The sequence below is a fragment of the Anolis sagrei genome, chromosome 2 (genome assembly GCF_037176765.1).
Source record: "Anolis sagrei isolate rAnoSag1 chromosome 2, rAnoSag1.mat, whole genome shotgun sequence".
Taxonomy (NCBI): domain Eukaryota; kingdom Metazoa; phylum Chordata; class Lepidosauria; order Squamata; family Dactyloidae; genus Anolis; species Anolis sagrei.
Window position 1 is genome coordinate 301,373,641 of NC_090022.1, and position 15,455 is coordinate 301,389,095.

Genomic DNA, 15,455 nt, shown 5'->3' on the forward strand with positions numbered 1-15,455 from the left:
CAATCTCCCTAGCCTCATAGGAACCTGAAAGTATTTAAAGTTTCATTGGGGCAGCCCAGCCTTTTTGCAAGGGGAACCTGGGGACAGAGGTAAGAAGGGGCCGCTCTCCGCTTTGGCCAGCAAGCATTGCGCCTGTGGCACTCCTGGCCCATTGGCCCTCACTTTGGAGTTGAGAACTGGAGGCGTTTCTATAACACTACTAGCCGTCCCTTGCCACGCGTTGCTGTGGCCCACATGGGAGTTCTGTGTGGGAGGTTTGGCCCAATTCTATCGTTGGTGGGGTTCAGAATGCTCTGTGATTGTAGGTGAACTATACATCCCAGCAAGTACAACTCCCAAAGGACAAAATCATAATTTTTTGAGTGATGGTCACTCTTTGTGTTGTGAGACATTTTGTTGCCAAATTTGGTGTGATTTCATCATTGGTTCTTTTGTTTTTAAGGTACTCATTATGCACAGAGCATTTATATATGTGTGTGTGTGTGTGTGTGTGTGTGTGTAATGTAACAAGATTTGAAAAATGTTCTGTTCCTGGTTTGAAAGTGTTATTTCCTGTTTAGTTGTGTGGTCCTTACTTTGAAAGTAGTTGTTCTACTCCAGAAACTTTGTTTTTGTGGCTGCCACAAACTATGTTGGATTGGTTGAAACTCTATGGTGAGATATTCATGGGAAAATTAAGCAAAATGTGCTATAGAAGCATCACAACTCCATAATACAGAATGATGGGAACTGTAGTTCTATAAGCTCTTTAGCCAGGCTGGTGTACACAATAGCACAAATGTCTGTGTTTGATGTCATGTCTGTGTGTGTTCTGTTGCATTGTTGAGGCCTAGCATCCCAACTCTATAATACAGAATGATGGGAGCTGTAGTTCTATAAGCTCTTTAGCCAGGTTGGTGTACACAATAGCACAAATGTCTGTGTTTGATGTCATCTCTGTGTGTGTTCTGTTGCATTGTTGAGGCCTAGCATCCCAACTCCATAATACAGAATTATGGGAGCTGTAGTTCTATAAGCTCTTTAGCCAGGTTGGTGTACACAATAGCACAAATGTTTGTGTTTGATGTCATGTCTGTGTGTGTTCTGTTGCATGTTGAGGCCTAGCATCCCAACTCCTTAATACAGAATGATGGGAGCTGTAGTTCTATAAGCTCTTTAGCCAGGTTGGTGTACACAATAGCACAAATGTCTGTGTTTGGTGTCATGTCTGTGTGTGTTCTGTTGCATTGTTGAGGCCTAGCATCCCAACTCCATAATACAGAATTATGGGAGCTGTAGTTCTATAAGCTCTTTAGCCAGGTTGGTGTACACAGTAGCACAAATGCCTGTGTTTGATGTCATGTCTGTGTATGTTCTGTTGCATTGTTGAGGCCTAGCATCCCAACTCCTTAATACAGAATGATGGGAGCTGTAGTTCTATAAGCTCTTTAGCCAGGTTGGTGTACACAATAGCACAAATGTCTGTGTTTGGTGTCATGTCTGTGTGTGTTCTGTTGCATTGTTGAGGCCTAGCATCCCAACTCCATAATACAGAATTATGGGAGCTGTAGTTCTATAAGCTCTTTAGCCAGGTTGGTGTACACAGTAGCACAAATGTCTGTGTTTGGTGTCATGTCTGTGTGTGTTCTGTTGCATTGTTGAGGCCTAGCATCCCAACTCCATAATACAGAATTATGGGAGCTGTAGTTCTATAAGCTCTTTAGCCAGGTTGGTGTACACAGTAGCACAAATGTCTGTGTTTGGTGTCATGTCTGTGTGTGTTCTGTTGCATTGTTGAGGCCTAGCATCCCAACTCCATAATACAGAATGATGGGAGCTGTAGTTCTGTATGCTCTTCAGCCAGGTTGGTGTACACAATAGCACAAATGTCTGTGTTTGATGTCATGTCTCTGTGTGTTCTGTTGCATTGTTGAGGCCTAGCATCACAACTCCATAATACAGAATGATGGGAGCTGTTCTTCCCATAGTGTTATGGTCTGTGTTTGATGTTGTGTCCGTGTGTGTTCTGTTGCATTGTTGAGGCCTAGCATCACAACTCCATAATACAGAATGATGGGAGCTGTAGTTCTGTAAGCTCTTTAGCCAGGTTGGTGTACACAATAGCACAAATGTCTGTGTTTGATGTTGTGTCCGTGTGTGTTCTGTTGCATTGTTGAGGCCTAGCATCCCAACTCCATAATACAGAATGATGGGAGCTGTAGTTCTGTAAGCTCTTTAGCCAGGTTGGTGTACACAATAGCACAAATGTCTGTGTTTGATGTCATGTCTTTGTGTGTTCTGTTGCATTGTTGAGGCCTAGCATCCCTACTCCATAATACAGAATGATGGGAGATGTAGTTCTGTAAGCTCTTTAGCCAGGTTGGTGTACACAGTAGCACAAATGTCTGTGTTTGATGTCATGTCTGTGTGTGTTCTGTTGCATTGTTGAGGGCTAACACCCCAACTCCATAATACAGAATGATGGGACCTGTAGTTCTGTAAGCTCTTTAGCCAGGTTGGTGTACACAATAGCACAAATGTCTGTGTTTGATGCCATGTCTTTGTGTGTTCTGTTGCATTGTTGAGGCCTAGCATCCCAACTCCATAATACAGATTGATGGGAGCTGTAGTTCTGTAAGCTCTTTAGCCAGGTTGGTGTACACAGTAGCACAAATGCCTGTGTTTGATGTCATGTCTGTGTGTGTTCTGTTGCATTGTTGAGGCCTAGCATCCCAACTCCTTAATACAGAATGATGGGAGCTGTAGTTCTATAAGCTCTTTAACCAGGTAGGTGTACACAATAGCACAAATGTCTGTGTTTGATGTCATGTCTGTGTATGTTCTGTTGCATTGTTGAGGCCTAGCATCCCTACTCCATAATACAGAATGATGGGAGCTGTAGTTCTGTAAGCTCTTTAGCCAGGTTGGTGTACACAATAGCACAAATGTCTGTGTTTGATGTCATGTCTGTGTATGTTCTGTTGCATTGTTGAGGCCTAGCATCCCTACTCCATAATACAGAATGATGGGAGCTGTAGTTCTGTAAGCTCTTTAGCCAGGTTGGTGTACACAATAGCACAAATGTCTGTGTTTGATGTCACGTCTGTGTGTGTTCTGTTGCATTGTTGGAGGCCTAGCATCCCAACTCCATAATACAGAATGATGGGAGCTGTAGTTCTATAAGCTCTTTAGCCAGGTTGGTGTACACAATAGCACAAATGTCTGTGTTTGATGTCATGTCTGTGTGTGTTCTGTTGCATTGTTGAGGCCTAGCATCACAACTCAGTAATACAGAATGATGGGAGCTGTAGTTCTATAAGCTCTTTAGCTAGGTTGGTGTACACAATAGCACAAATGTCTGTGTTTGATGTCATGTCTGTGTGTGTCCGTTGCATTGTTGAGGCCTAGCATCACAACTCCATAATACAGAATTATGGGAGCTGTAGTTCTGTAAGCTCTTTAGCCAGGTTGGTGTACACAGTAGCACAAATGTCTGTGTTTGATGTCATGTCTGCGTGTGTTCTGTTACATTGTTGAGGCCTAGCATCACAACTCCATAATACAGAATTATGGGAGCTGTAGTTCTATAAGCTCTTTAGCCAGGTTGGTGTACACAATAGCACAAATGTCTGTGTTTGATGTCATGTCTGTGTGTGTTCTGTTGCATTGTTGAGGCCTAGCATCACAACTCCATAATACAGAATGATGGGAGCTGTAGTTCTGTAAGCTCTTTAGCCAGGTTGGTGTACACAATAGCACAAATGTCTGTGTTTGATGTCATGTCTGTGTTCTGTTGCATGTTGAGGCCTAGCATCACAACTCCATGTTACAGAATGATGGGAGCTGTAGTTCTATAAGCTCTTTAGCCAGGCTGGTGTACACAGTCGCACAAATGTCTGTGTTGGATGTCATGTCTGTGTGTGTTCTGTTGCATTGTTGAGGCCTAGCATCACAACTCCATAATACAGAATGATGGGAGCTGTAGTTCTATAAGCTCTTTAGCCAGGCTGGTGTACACAGTCGCACAAATGTCTGTGTTTGATGTCATGTCTGTGTGTTTTCTGTTGCATTGTTGAGGCCTAGCATCACAACTCCATAATACAGAATTATGGGAGCTGTAGTTCTATAAGCTCTTTAGCCAGGTTGGTGTACACAATAGCACAAATGTCTGTGTTTGATGTCATGTCTGTGTGTGTTCTGTTGCATTGTTGAGGCCTAGCATCCCAACTCCATAATACAGAATGATGGGAGCTGTAGTTCTATAAGCTCTTTAGCCAGGTTGGTGTACACAATAGCACAAATGTCTGTGATTGATGTCACGTCTGTGTGTGTTCTGTTGCATTGTTGAGGCCTAGCATCCCAACTCCATAATACAGAATTATGGGAGCTGTAGTTCTGTAAGCTCTTTAGCCAGGTTGGTGTACACAATAGCACAAATGTCTGTGTTTGATGTCATGTCTGTGTGTGTTCTGTTGCATTGTTGAGGCCTAGCATCCCAACACCATAATACAGAATTATGGGAGCTGTAGTTCTGAAACTCTTTAGCCAGGTTGGTGTACACAATAGCACAAATGTTTGTGTTTGATGTCATGTCTGTGTGTGTTCTGTTGCATGTTGAGGCCTAGCATCCCAACTCCTTAATACAGAATGATGGGAGCTGTAGTTCTATAAGCTCTTTAGCCAGGTTGGTGTACACAATAGCACAAATGTCTGTGTTTGGTGTCATGTCTGTGTGTGTTCTGTTGCATTGTTGAGGCCTAGCATCCCAACTCCATAATACAGAATTATGGGAGCTGTAGTTCTATAAGCTCTTTAGCCAGGTTGGTGTACACAGTAGCACAAATGCCTGTGTTTGATGTCATGTCTGTGTATGTTCTGTTGCATTGTTGAGGCCTAGCATCCCAACTCCTTAATACAGAATGATGGGAGCTGTAGTTCTATAAGCTCTTTAGCCAGGTTGGTGTACACAATAGCACAAATGTCTGTGTTTGGTGTCATGTCTGTGTGTGTTCTGTTGCATTGTTGAGGCCTAGCATCCCAACTCCATAATACAGAATTATGGGAGCTGTAGTTCTATAAGCTCTTTAGCCAGGTTGGTGTACACAGTAGCACAAATGTCTGTGTTTGGTGTCATGTCTGTGTGTGTTCTGTTGCATTGTTGAGGCCTAGCATCCCAACTCCATAATACAGAATTATGGGAGCTGTAGTTCTATAAGCTCTTTAGCCAGGTTGGTGTACACAGTAGCACAAATGTCTGTGTTTGGTGTCATGTCTGTGTGTGTTCTGTTGCATTGTTGAGGCCTAGCATCCCAACTCCATAATACAGAATGATGGGAGCTGTAGTTCTGTATGCTCTTCAGCCAGGTTGGTGTACACAATAGCACAAATGTCTGTGTTTGATGTCATGTCTCTGTGTGTTCTGTTGCATTGTTGAGGCCTAGCATCACAACTCCATAATACAGAATGATGGGAGCTGTTCTTCCCATAGTGTTATGGTCTGTGTTTGATGTTGTGTCCGTGTGTGTTCTGTTGCATTGTTGAGGCCTAGCATCACAACTCCATAATACAGAATGATGGGAGCTGTAGTTCTGTAAGCTCTTTAGCCAGGTTGGTGTACACAATAGCACAAATGTCTGTGTTTGATGTTGTGTCCGTGTGTGTTCTGTTGCATTGTTGAGGCCTAGCATCCCAACTCCATAATACAGAATGATGGGAGCTGTAGTTCTGTAAGCTCTTTAGCCAGGTTGGTGTACACAATAGCACAAATGTCTGTGTTTGATGTCATGTCTTTGTGTGTTCTGTTGCATTGTTGAGGCCTAGCATCCCTACTCCATAATACAGAATGATGGGAGATGTAGTTCTGTAAGCTCTTTAGCCAGGTTGGTGTACACAGTAGCACAAATGTCTGTGTTTGATGTCATGTCTGTGTGTGTTCTGTTGCATTGTTGAGGGCTAACACCCCAACTCCATAATACAGAATGATGGGACCTGTAGTTCTGTAAGCTCTTTAGCCAGGTTGGTGTACACAATAGCACAAATGTCTGTGTTTGATGTCATGTCTGTGTGTGTTCTGTTGCATTGTTGAGGCCTAGCAACCCTACTCCATAATACAGAATTATGGGAGCTGTAGTTCTGTAAGCTCTTTAGCCAGGTTGGTGTACACAGTAGCACAAATGTCTGTGTTTGATGTCATGTCTGTGTGTGTTCTGTTGCATTGTTGAGGCCTAGCATCCCAACTCCATAATACAGAATGATGGGAGCTGTAGTTCTGTAAGCTCTTTAGCCAGGTAGGTGTACACAATAGCACAAATGTCTGTGTTTGATGTCATGTCTGTGTGTGTTCTGTTGCATTGTTGAGGCCTAGCATCCCAACTCCATAATACAGAATGATGGGAGCTGTAGTTCTGTAAGCTCTTTAGCCAGGTAGGTGTACACAATAGCACAAATGTCTGTGTTTGATGCCATGTCTGTGTGTGTTCTGTTGCATTGTTGAGGCCTAGCATCCCAACTCCATAATACAGAATTATGGGAGCTGTAGTTCTGTAAGCTCTTTAGCCAGGTTGGTGTACACAATAGCACAAATGCCTGTGTTTGATGTCATGTCTGTGTGTGTTCTGTTGCATTGTTGAGGCCTAGCATCCCAACTCCATAATACAGAATGATGGGAGCTGTAGTTCTGTAAGCTCTTTAGCCAGGTAGGTGTACACAATAGCACAAATGTCTGTGTTTGATGCCATGTCTGTGTGTGTTCTGTTGCATTGTTGAGGCCTAGCATCCCAACTCCATAATACAGAATTATGGGAGCTGTAGTTCTATAAGCTCTTTACCCAGGCTGGTGTACACAATAGCACAAATGTCTGTGTTTGATGTCATGTCTGTGTGTGTTCTGTTGCATTGTTGAGGCCTAGCATCCCAACTCCATGTTACAGAATGATGGGAGCTGTAGTTCTATAAGCTCTTTAGCCAGGTGGGTGTACACAATAGCACAAATGTCTGTGTTTGATGTCATGTCTGTGTGTGTTCTGTTGCATTGTTAAAGCCTAGCATCCCAACTCCATAATACAGAATGATGGGAGCTGTAGTTCTGTAAGCTCTTTAGCCAGGTTGGTGTACACAGTAGCACAAATGTCTGTGTTTGTTGTCATGTCCGTGTGTGTTCTGTTGCATTGTTGAGGCCTAGCATCTCAACTCCATGTTACAGAATGATGGGAGCTGTTCTTCCCATAGTGTTATGGTCTGTGTTTGATGTCATGTCTGTGTGTGTTCTGTTGCATTGTTGAGGCCTAGCATCCCTACTCCATAATACAGAATTATGGGAGCTGTAGTTCTATAAGCTCTTTAGCCAGGTTGGTGTACACAGTAGCACAAATGTCTGTGTTTGATGTCATGTCTGTGTGTGTTCTGTTGCATTGTTGAGGCCTAGCATCCCAATTCCATAATACAGAATGATGGGAGCTGTAGTTCTATAAGCTCTTTAGCCAGGTTGGTGTACACAGTAGCACAAATGTCTGTGTTTGATGTCATGTCTGTGTGTGCTCTGTTGCATTGTTGAGGCCTAGTATCACAACTCCATAATACAGAATTATGGGAGCTGTAGTTCTGTAAGCGCTTTAGCCAGGTTGGTGTACACAATAGCACAAATGCCTGTGTTTGATGTCATGTCTGTGTGTGTTCTGTTGCATTGTTGAGGTCTAGCATCCCTACTCCATAATACAGAATGATGGGAGCTGTAGTTCTGTAAGCTCTTTAGCCAGGTTGGTGTACACAATAGCACAAATGTCTGTGTTTGATGTCATATCTGTGTGTGTTCTGTTGCATTGTTGGAGGCCTAGCATCCCTACTCCATAATACAGAATGATGGGAGCTGTAGTTCTGTAAGCTCTTTAGCCAGGTTGGTGTACACAGTAGCACAAATGTCTGTGTTTGGTGTCATGTCTGTGTGTGTTCTGTTGCATTCTTGAGGCCTAGCATCCCTACTCCATAATACAGAATGATGGGAGCTGTAATTCTATAAGCTCTTTAGCCAGGTTGGTGTACACAATAGCACAAATGTCTGTGTTTGATGTCATGTCTGTGTGTGTTCTGTTGCATTGTTGAGGCCTAGCATCCCTACTCCATAATACAGAATGATGGGAGCTGTAGTTCTGTAAGCTCTTTAGCCAGGTTGGTGTACACAATAGCACAAATGTATGTGTTTGATGTCATGTCTGTGTGTGTTCTGTTGCATTGTTGAGGCCTAGCATCCCTACTCCATAATACAGAATGATGGGAGCTGTAGTTCTGTAAGCTCTTTAGCCAGGTTGGTGTACACAATAGCACAAATGTCTGTGTTTGATGTCATGTCTGTGTGTGTTCTGTTGCATGTTGAGGCCTAGCATCCCAACTCCATAATACAGAATTATGGGAGCTGTAGTTCTATAAGCTCTTTAGCCAGGTTGGTGTACACAATAGCACAAATGTCTGTGTTTGATGTCATGTCTGTGTGTGTTCTGTTGCATTGTTGAGGCCTAGCATCCCAACTTCATAATACAGAATTATGGGAGCTGTAGTTCTATAAGCTCTTTAGCCAGGCTGGTGTACACAATAGCACAAATGTCTGTGTTTGATGTCATGTCTGTGTGTGTTCTGTTGCATTGTTGAGGCCTAGCATCCCAACTTCATAATACAGAATGATGGGAGCTGTAGTTCTGTAAGCTCTTTAGCCAGGTTGGTGTACACAATAGCACAAATGTCTGTGTTTGATGTCATGTCTCTGTGTGTTCTGTTGCATTGTTGAGGCCTAGCATCCCAACGCCATAATACAGAATTATGGGAGCTGTAGTTCTGTAGCTGTAGTTTTGTACACCAGCCAGGTTGGTGTACACAATAGCACAAATGTCTGTGTTTGATGTCATGTCTGTGTGTGTTCTGTTGCATTGTTGAGCCCTAAGATCTCAACTCCATAATACAGAATTATGGGAGTTGTAGTTCTATAAGGTCTTTAGCCAGGTTGGTGTACACAGCACAAATGAAGTCTGACACTATATTTAATAGGACCTGGGAGGTGTAGTTTTACTACCTCTTTAACCTTCTCTGCTCAGGAGCTTTGGTGCTTTTTTCAAACTACAAATCCCACAATTCTATAGCATTAAGCCATAGGAGTTAAAGTGAGGTCAGAGGGCATTCATCCTGCCAGGAGTTCAGGAAAAAAATGCAAGTTTTCAAACTTTGTTGGAAACTTCTGGATCTGATTGGTTAATCTATGCTAGGCATGGTCAAACTCCTGGCTGTTAGGAATTATGGGAGTTGAAGTCCAAATCACCTGGAGGGCCGAAGTTTGCCCATGTCTGATTCATGCTAGTCTTCAATGATGCAGCAATATGGAATCTTGGGAGTTGTAGTGTTCCAAGCCTTCCTTGCTCGAAGGTGCTGGTGTCTTGTGAAACTACAACTCCCAGGATTCCTTGGCATTAAGCCATGGCTCTTTAAACAGGGTGAAACTGCATTAATTCCACTATGTGTGGATGCACCCTGCAATTCAAATCAGGGGAAATTGGGAAAGTTGCTGTCCAGTGAAAGGTAATGATTCCAAGCACTGAACTTTCTAAAGTCAGTATTAGATTGAATAGGCCGGACAAGGGTTGAATGAAAAGTAATGCCTCCACCTTCGCTACTTGGGTTTGGATGGGAATATTTTAATAACTCAAACACATCATAGAATCATAGAATCAAAGAGTTGGAAGAGACCTCATGGGCCATCCAGTCCAACCCCATTCTGCCAAGAAGCAGGAATATTGCATTCAAATCACCCCTGACAAATGGCCATCCAGCCTCTGTTTAAAAGCTTCCAAAGAAGGGGCCTCCACCACACTCTGGGGCAGAGAGTTCCACTGCTGAACGGCTCTCACAGTCAGGAAGTTCTTCCTCATGTTCAGATGGAATCTCCTCTCTTGTAGTTTGAAGCCATTGTTCCATTGCATCCTAGTCTCCAAGGAAGCAGAAAACAAGCTTACTCCCTCCTCCCTGTGGCTTCCTCTCACATATTTATACATGGCCTTCATCATGTCTCTTCTCATCCTTCTCTTCTTCAGGCTAAACATGCCCAGCTCCTTAAGCCGCTCCTCATAGGGCTTGTTCTCCAGACCCTTGATCATTTTAGTCGCCCATAAATGATCCTTAGAAAGTGCTCTTTAACTATCACTATTCACTTTTCCACACAATCATCAGACAATTGGATACATTTCTGCCAACAATGAACAAGTTTTCTGAAGCTGTCACGGAAGAAGTCGACACTCTGCTCCCACAACACATCGTGCACAGATTTTCCAATAGCCAACCAAAGCAATAATGTGACCCACACTTTCTTGTGAAATGCCAATTATGCTCGAAATTTCTTTCTGAGTGATACGACAATCGTCCTGAATCAATCTGTCAACCTTTTGCTTGTGAAACTCAGTGGTTGCTGTCGCAGGACGTCCAACTCTTTGCCGCACAAGTCAGATGTTCCCACCTCAACATCTTTAAACTTACTCGCCCAACGATGCACAGTACTCACATCAACACTATCACCATCAACAGCTTGCATTCTCTGATTAATCTCCTTTGGGGTGACACCTTCTGCTGTCAAGAATTCCATAATAACACAACCGTTCCTGCCAAAATGGAACTGTAGAGGAGAGTCTACTGAACAAGCCAGTACCTGCCGACTACATTGCTTAAGTCGCATTGACTGACTCCCTGCGCAGAGTCCCATACTTCGTACTTTAACAACACAGCTGTTCAATGCTAAGGCTTCCCGCCAAAATGGAACTGCAGAGGAGATTCTACTGAACAAGCCAGTACCTGCCGCATACGTTGCTTAAGTCACATTAACCGTCCGTTTGCGCAGGGTTTCATACTTTGCACTTTAACAACACAAGCGTTCAATGCTAAGGCTTCCCACCAAAATGGAACTGCAGAGGTGAGTCTACTGAACAAGCCAGTATCTACCGGATACGCTGCTTAAGTCATGTTGACCGACCGTCTGCGCAGGGTCCCATGCTTTGTGCTTAACAACACAAATGTTTGATGCTAAGGCTTCCCGCCAAATGGAACTGTAGAGGAGAGTCTACTGAACAAGCTAGTACCTACCACATATGTTGCTTAAGTTGCATTGACCGACCGTCTGCATGGGGTTCCATACTTTGCACTTTAACAACACAACTGTTCAATGCTAAGGCTTCCTGCCAAAATGGAACTGCAGAGGAGAGTCTCCTGAACAAGCCAGTCCCTGCCGCATACGTTGCTTAAGTCGCATTGACTGACCGTTTGCGCAGGGTTCCTTCCTTCGCACTTTAACAACACAAACGCTCAATGATAAGGATTCCTGTCAAAATGGAACTGTAGAGGAGAGTCTACTGAACAAGCCAGTACCTGCTGCATAAGTTGCTTAAGTCGCATTGGCCGACCGTTTGTGCAGGGTTCCATACTTCGCACTTTAATAACACAACAGTTCAATGCTAAAGCTTCCTGCCAAAATAGAACTGTAGAGGAGAGTCTACTGAACAAGCCAGTATCTGCCACATACTAGTATTGCCATCTGTTGAGGAGTTGCAAAGGTGGAGGCATTACTTTTCATTCAACCCTCGTATTTTGCATTTTCAGTTTTTGTTTCAGCACTACCTTGAGGAAGCATATTTTTTGAAGAAAAGTGCTTTGCTTCTGTATCAAGAGGCCAGTTGTGCTCCAAAGGATCTCACGTTCTGGGTTGCTGTGAGTTTTCCGGGTTGTATGGCCATGTTCTGGAACATGGCCATACAACCCGGAAAACTCACAGCAACCCAGTGATTCCAGCCATGATGAATCCAAGAACACAATCCCAAGTTCTCTTCTTCTGTCTGCTCCGTCTCCTCTAGCGCATTACCATCATGCAGCCGCTCTCCTTTGGCCAGAACATGACCCATGATGGCTCGCCCCTCCGGATCCTGGTCTTTGGCCCAGATTTCTCTGGGAAGAGCACCTTCGCGGGGCAGCTCCTCTACACGTGCGGACGGCTCCGGCCGGAGATGTGGGAGACTCTCCGTAAACAGGTATCTACTATCTCTCTTGCGGGAGAGTGGTCATATTCTGCCTTTCCACCCAGGACTCTATTCTTCAAACTTCCAACTCACCATTGACCTTCTCATGGGGGTTATCTGGAGCTGAGAGAGAGTGACCCACTGAAAGGTCAGCCAATCGTTTCCATGGCTGAGTGGGAATTTGAACCCGGGTCTGGAGAGTCCTCGTTCAAAGCTGAAATCCTAGCACTAAACTGACTCTCAAATGGTAGTCTAGGGGTGGGTCTACACTGTCTAATGAATGCAATTGGACACTACTGAATGATATAGAGTGCCGGGAGTTGTAGTTTTACAAGGACAACAGCCTTTTCTGCCCCAGAGGTCCGGTGCCTCACCAAACTTCCGCTCCCATGCTTTTAAAAGTAACTTGAACTGCGACAACTGAATGCTATGGAGTGCTGGGAGTTGTAGTTTTGCAAGGAGTGTAGCCGGGAGTTGTAGTTTTACGATAGCCTTTTCTGCCCCAGAGGTCCGGGGTGCCTCACCAAACGTCATCTCAAATGCTTTTAAAAGTAACTTGATCTGCAATGACTGAATGCTATAGAATTCTGGGGAGGTGTAGTTTTAAAAGAAGTGTAGCCAGGAGTTGTAGTTTTACAAGGACGATAGCCTTTTCTGCCCCAGAGGTCCAGTGCCTCGCCAAACTTCAGCTCCCATGCTTTTAAAACTAACTCAAACTGCCACAACTGAATGGTATGGAGTGCTGGGAGTTGTAGTTTTGCAAAGAGTGTAGCCAGGAGTTGTAGTTTAACAAGGACAATAGCCTTTTGTGCCCAGAGGTCTGGTGCCTCACCAAACTTCAGCTCCCACGCTTTTAAAAGTAACTTTATCTGCAATGACTGAATGCTATAGAATTCTGGGGAGGTGTAGTTTTAAAAGAAGTGTAGCCAGGAGTTGTAGTTTTACAAGGACGATAGCCTTTTCTGCCCCAGAAGTCCGGTGCCTTACCAAACTTCAGCTCCCATGCTTTTAAAAGTAACTTGAACTGCCACAACCGAGTGCTATGGAGTGCTGGGAGTTGTAGTTTAGCAAGGAGTTGTAGTTTTACAAGGACAATAGCCTTTTGTGCCCCAGAGGACTGGTGCCTCACCAAACTTCAGCTCCCATGCTTTTAAAAGTAACTTGATCTGCAATGACTGAATGCTATAGAATTCTGGAAGTTGTAGTTTTACAAGGACGATAGCCTTTTGTGCCCCAGAGGGCTGGTGCCTCACCAAACTTTAGCTCCCATGCTCTTAAAAATAACTTGAACTGCCACAACTGAATGCTATGGCATGCTGGGAGTTGTAGTTTTGCAAGGAGTGTAGCCAGGAGTTTTAGTTTTACAAGGTTGATAGCCTTTTCTGCCCCAGGGATCTGGTGCCTCACCAAACTTCAGCTCCCAGGCTGAAGATAGAAAGCGGGAGAGAAGGAAGGAAGGAGAGAAGGAGGAAGAGAAAGAGGGAAAGAAGGAGGGAAAGAAAGAAAGGTAGAGAAGGAAGGAAGGAGAAAAGGAAATAAAAAAGTGAAAGAAGGAAGGAAAGAGGGAGGGAAGGAAGGAAGAAGAGAAGGAGGAAGAGAAAGAGGGAAAGAAGGAGGGAAAGAAAGAAAGAAAGGTAGAGAAGTAAGGAAGGAGAGAAGGAAATAAAGTGAAAGAAGGAAGGAAAGAGAGAAGGAAGGAAGGAGAGAAGGAACAAAAGATAGAAAGAGGGAGGGAAGGAAGGAAGGAAGGAAGGAAGGAGGAAGAGAAAGAGGGAAAGAAGAAGGGAAAGAAAGAAAGGTAGAGAAGGAAGGAAGGAGAGAAGGAAATAAAAAAGTGAAAGAAGGAAGGAAAGAGGGAGGGAAGGAAGGAAGAAGAGAAGGAGGAAGAGAAAGAGGGAAAGAAGGAGGGAAAGAAAGAAAGAAAGGTAGAGAAGGAAGGAAGGAGAGAAGGAAATAAAAAGTGAAAGAAGGAAGGAAAGAGAGAAGGAAGGAAGGAGAGAAGGAACGAAAGATAGAAAGAGGGAGGGAAGAAAGGAAAGAGAGAAAGAAGAATGGAACCAAAGAGCAAAGGAAGGGAGGAAAGAAACAGGTAGAGAAGGAAGAAAGAAGAAGGGAAAGGGAAGGAAAAGAAAAAGAGGGAAGGAAGGAAAGAGGGGGGGAAGGATGGAAGGAAGAACAGAAGGAGAGAAGGGAGAAGAGAAAGAGGGAAAGAAGGAGGGAAGGAAAGAAAGAAAGGTAGAGAAGGAAGGAGAGAAGGAAATAAAAAAGTGAAAGATGGAAGGAAAGAGAGAAGGAAGGAAGGAGAAGGAACAAAAGATAGAAAGAGGGAGGGAGGGAAGGAAGGAAGGAAGGAAGGAAGGAAGGAAGGAAGAGAGAAAGAAGAATGGAACCAAAGAGCAAAGGAAGGGAGGAAAGAAACAGGTAGAGAAGGAAGAAAGAAGAAGGGAAAGGGAAGGAAAAGAAAAAGAGGGAAGGAAGGAAAGAGGGGGGAAGGATGGAAGGAAGGAAGGACAGAAGGAGAGAAGGGAGAAGAGAAAGAGGGAAAGAAGGAGGGAAGGAAAGAAAGAAAGGTAGAGAAGGAAGGAGAGAAGGAAATAAAAAAGTGAAAGATGGAAGGAAAGAGAGAAGGAAGGAAGGAGAAGGAACAAAAGATAGAGGGAGGGAGGGAGGGAGGGAGGGAAGGAAGGAAGGAAGGAAGGAAAGAAGGAAAGAAAGAAAGAGAGAAAGGAGAATGGAACCAAAGAGCAAAGGAAGGGAGGAAAGAAACAGGTAGAGAAGGAAGAAAGAAGAAGGGAAAGGGAAGGAAAAGAAAAAGAGGGAAGGAAGGAAAGAGGGGGGGGGGAGGATGGAAGGAAGGAAGGACAGAAGGAGAGAAGGGAGAAGAGAAAGAGGGATAGAAGGAGGGAAGGAAAGACAGAAAGGTAGAGAAGGAAGGAGAGAAGGAAATAAAAAAGTGAAAGATGGAAGGAAAGAGCGAAGGAAGGAAGGAGAAGGAACAAAAGATAGAAAGAGGGAGGGAGGAAAGGAAGGAAGGAAAGAGAGAAAGAAGAATGGAACCAAAGAGCAAAGGAAGGGAGGAAAGAAACAGGTAGAGAAGGAAGAAAGGAGAAGGGAAAGGGAAGGAAAAGAAAAAGAGGGAAGGAAGGAAAGAGGGGGGGAAGGATGGAAGGAAGGAAGGACAGAAGGAGAGAAGGGAGAAGAGAAAGAGGGAAAGAAGGAGGGAAGGAAAGAAAGAAAGGTAGAGAAGGAAGGAGAGAAGGAAATAAAAAAGTGAAAGATGGAAGGAAAGAGAGAAGGAAGGAAGGAGAAGGAACAAAAGATAGAAAGAAGGAGGGAGGGAGGGAGGGAGGGAGGGTGGATGGATGGAAGGATGGATGGATGGATGGATGGAAGGATGGAAGGAAGGAAGGATGGAAGGAAGGAAGGAAGGATGGAAGGAAG